This window comes from Pinus tabuliformis, chromosome 5_2 (genome assembly GCF_031772625.1).
Source record: "Pinus tabuliformis cultivar Carrire ecotype Pingquan chromosome 5_2, CPIR1, whole genome shotgun sequence".
In the NCBI taxonomy this organism is placed as follows: domain Eukaryota; kingdom Viridiplantae; phylum Streptophyta; class Pinopsida; order Pinales; family Pinaceae; genus Pinus; species Pinus tabuliformis.
The window spans coordinates 193,133,210-193,137,764 of record NC_142306.1 but is presented as its reverse complement, the minus strand read 5'-3'; the positions used below and the strand labels follow the sequence as shown (position 1 = coordinate 193,137,764).

At 32.5% G+C, this 4,555-nt stretch overlaps 1 pseudogene; it reads right to left on the bottom strand.

The window, feature by feature from the left end:
- Positions 1-251: 251 nt before the first annotated feature.
- Positions 252-895, bottom strand: LOC149158224 (NDR1/HIN1-like protein 2; annotated as a pseudogene).
- Positions 896-4,555: the final 3,660 nt, after the last annotated feature.

The window sequence follows — 4,555 nt, the reverse complement described above, 5'->3', positions numbered from 1 at the left end:
TGCATATTTTGCAGTTATAAATGCTTATGACTATTGATTTTTCTTATGTTATAACATTACTATTTTGTTTATTGTCCCTTATTGGAATGAAATATTTGATTTTAAAGAGGAAGGATCACTTTTTGTGTGGTTAGATGGTCATACCATGAGTAAAATCTAAAGTTCCAACGAGAGGTAAACACCGAGGACGGTGTTCCTATTAAGGGGGGAGTATGTAACATCCCTAAGATAACTCATCGTAAAATCAAAGGTTATGAATCAGTTATTAAACTAATTCTTGGTAGTTGTGAAACGGAATCAGAATCACAGGCAAGAAACAAGGAAAGTCTCCCATGCAATGGGAGGGGGAAGCGAATCCATACTTCCGGTGAGCATGGCTTAAGCTTGCATGGAGTATCAGAGCTAGTAGCGGCCGAAGCTTTTCTGAAATGGAAGTGAAGACTCCTTTGCACTTGATGTCTACTCTGACTTTATGAGACTTCCATTTCCCCATCCTCACTCTCACATGAGTCTGCAAATCCAGGTTTAGCTTGACTTTCTCCTTGACTGTGTGGATTTCAGATTCTTGGCATCGGAGGAACTAAGGGCCAGGTTTTGAATCTTACGATAGACTATGGTATTCTTTGTCCCATGAAAGAAACCAGGGATGGAGCCGTCTACCAGATCTATGTCACCCGAGGAAATTTTCACAGAAAAGGGATCGTAATAAAAGATTAGCCTTCTTGTTTGGATTCCTTGCACCTACCTGCAGTACGAACTCGTAGTTGAGGTGGGAATCTTTAGTGACATTGAATTTGGGGATCTGCATTGAGCTCACTGCAAAGCTGGGCTCGTGACGCCTATAGACAATCCAGATAACGAGTGCAATGATCCATATATTGGAGCGCAGAAACATTCGGCTCTTCGAAGGGAAACCTAGAAACCCATTCGGAAGCATATTAAAGTTCGATTTTATAACTTGGTTCACCAATGAGGATGATATCTAGATCGGAATGGGGCACATAATGTAGTGGCGTGGTTCCTTGTTAGTGGAATTCTGCAATCGTGCTATACAGCAAGTTTATCAGCTATTCTAAGAGCCACACGTTTAGAACCAACCCTTAACGACATCAATAGTATAGTCGCCAACAGTCTAAAAATTGGTTAGTATATATATTTGCAATATTAAAAGATAAGTAACTTGCTCCCCTTCTAGAAGGAAAAATATATGTTTGTTTTATTTGGGTATCTTATTAAGTATTTCTTACCAAATATAGATAACATATGCATAATAGTATGCAGTAAGAGATTAAATATTTTACATGTTTTCTTGGTGAAGAAAACATGTTAATGCATGCAGTAAAAGATTAAATATTTTATATGTTTTCTTGGTGAAGAAAACATGTTAATGCATGCAGTTAAAGATTGAATATTTTATATGTTTTCTTGGTGAAGAAAACATGTTAATGCATGCGGTAAAAGATGATTAATTTATATGTTTCTTGGTAAAGAAAATTTGTTAATGCATGTAGTAAAAGATGATTATTTTATATGTTTTCTTCGTAAAGAATATGTTAATGCATGCGGTAAAAGATTGAATATTTTATATGTTTTCTTGGTAAAGAAAGTATTTTAATGAATGCATATAAAAGAAATAGCAGTTAAGTTGGATTTTATTGAGAAGGGATATATGCTTTATTGCATTGGGATACTAGCTAATCTCTAAGTTTCTTATGAAATGATTATGCATTACATGCATGATAGAAATAGCTAATGATGTGTTTCTAGGCACATAGATATTCATTTCTATAGTTTCTTTTCGGAAAAAGAGTGCATACTTCATGTATGAAGATGAAGGCTTTTATGAGAGTTTTCTTGAAAATAAAAATAGAGGTTCTTTCCTTTAAAGACACATATGAATAGTGTTCATACAAGAACCAGAATCCATACTTGTTTCATGAAAAGACTATGTGCATTGAAGTAAAAATAATTGTGTTAGGAAAAAACACATGTTGCATGCACATAAGGGTAAGTGTAGCGACTGTGACTTTGGAAATACGCGTCTGCGTGTACATAGAGGAAGTGATCATGTTAACTTTCTTGAAGATAATAATCTATTGAATAGATTGTCTTGTTAGATGAGTTGTGTTGATTTCTTGATTTTGATGCATAAAGGGTAAGTAAACCTTGTTTTTGTATCTTGATTTTTATGCATAAAGATGGATATCTTTAATAATTTCTTGAAAGGGAAGCTTGAGAAACCCTCATATAGGAAGATAGAGAAATGAGGTTATAATGACTTCCTTTAAGAAAGAGGTATGTGGTTTGTTGTATGAAATGATGGTAGTATTCTAGTGAAGGGAATATGTGTTGCATACATTAAAGAAGGGCTAATATGATAAGCAATGGTATGAACAAGGAATAGTCATTGTGATATGGAGTTATGTTCTTTGTATGTTAGAGAGACTATGTTGAGTTCTCGAAAAATAACTATGTGAAAAGAACATATGTGCTTAAGCATGGAAATAACAGTTTATTACATGTACGAAGATATAACGAATGTGTTATACATGTTAGTAGAACTAATGAGTTAGAAATATTAAAGAGAATTATGCATTAGTGTAAATAAACATTGTGGAGGTCAAACAATATTTACTTAGGTGTGTGTACTAGTTAAATAGTATGTCATGCTTTCTCATGCATACAAGTAGATGCTAAAAGATCTCTTTTAGAGGTTGATTACTAATTCATTATTATGGTATCTAATATTGTTGCCAAAGCTTGTTGATGACAACATTGATAGGAAACGATGGCGGGTGGTGCTAAAGAAAAGTGATGTTAACACAGTGGCAGGAAAGTGATCAATGGTCCATGTAGATGAGTTCAAGTTGCAAGAACATACATTGCTAGAACAATCATGCCATAAGGAATGTTGTATGTGGCAGTATGTAAGTAAAAGATTACATGAAAATTGTATTAGCTTTTAGCTAGTTATGTGACAACTTAATGATAATTCATTGTAATGATTTTATAACAATGGTTAAGGGATGGAATCCCTTATAAGCCATTGAGTGAGGGGTGAAATCCCTCACGAGCTTTTAATAAGAATATTAAACGTTTTGCTGGTTTTCACCCTACAGGGTTTCCAGGGTATATCAGTGTTCAATGGTGTGATGGCCTTTTGTGTCAGTTGGATGATGTTGAATCCTTGATGATGATGTTTCTTTATTTTGATGTGATAATCATAATGTCCTAGTATGTGATTATTTAATATGGTTAAGGAAAATCATAAAATGGACAAAATGTTCATGAGACAATTTATGTTATTACACTACCACAGTGATGGTTAACGGTTATGCAAATGGTATGCAACTTACTATATTCTACTGCAATTTACTTCATGTACTAATGAATATTATATTTAATGGTTAATGAAGAATGTGGAGTTGCGAATTAGATAATTACTTGTGGGTAATTTGTATAAAAAAATTCTAACTCCTTTATTTTACATGTGAGGTTACTGGTGTACATTACACGCGATCTCAGAGTTTAAAGGCAAATGGATCTGAGAGTGCTAGAGCGTGCCAGTTCCGTATGATGGTGGAAGAGAAGAGAATAATGCGATCCAAATTCTTGGATCTCACGATATTTTGCATAAGCCCTTGACTCTAGTAGAGTCAGTATATTTGTCAATGCCAATCTAAGAAGACGAAGTTAGGGTCGTAATGTCAAAGAATTCTTTCTCCCAAATCCTAATCTTGGTAAAATTGAAATGTGAGCATAGGTTTCAAAGGTGTTGGTAAAATTGAAATGTGAGCATAGGGTTTCAAAGGTGTCAAATTAATTTGTTTGTTAGTGTATGATTTAGCTGAAAATATATTTAAAACTAATGCTCCTACCATGGTTAATCTATAGATTTACGAGGCCATTTTTAATTTTTATAGTAATTAATGCTTTTGTCGAGAATTTTTAATTTTTAATGTCTATAGTAATTAATTCATGTGTTTGTTGAGAAATTTTAATTTAACATTGACTAATGTTTTAGGTTGATAAATAAATGTTTTAGGTTAATAACTAAATATTTATGGTTGTTGAAAATTTTGGAAAATTGTGTGTTAAGTTATTGGATTTGGTCAACGATAAGTTTCTAGTCCTTCATTAGAGAAGAAGATGGGTGAAGGGTTGACGAGAAAGGTTAGGTAAATTTAAGAATTTTACACATAGTTTGTAAATCCAAGAACTTTACACATAGTTCTCCAAAAATTTTGCCATATTTATGATAAAATAAATATTTACTTTTCAATATTATTTAAAAAACTTAATTTAAAAAAAAATTCAAATATTTGATTGGACTATAATTTGAAGATTTTATTGCAAATTTATGCAATATAAGTATATGTACATAATCTCGTCACATGTTTTCTAGCTTAACATCTGAATATTTTATTGTTAAGATTTTTGGGAAAACTACCCAAAATTAAAATCATTAAAAATAGGTTATATTTACTTAAATAGCATATTTTCCATCAATCACCACTCCCCATAATTTCATGGATAGCAATAAATTTCTTTATTA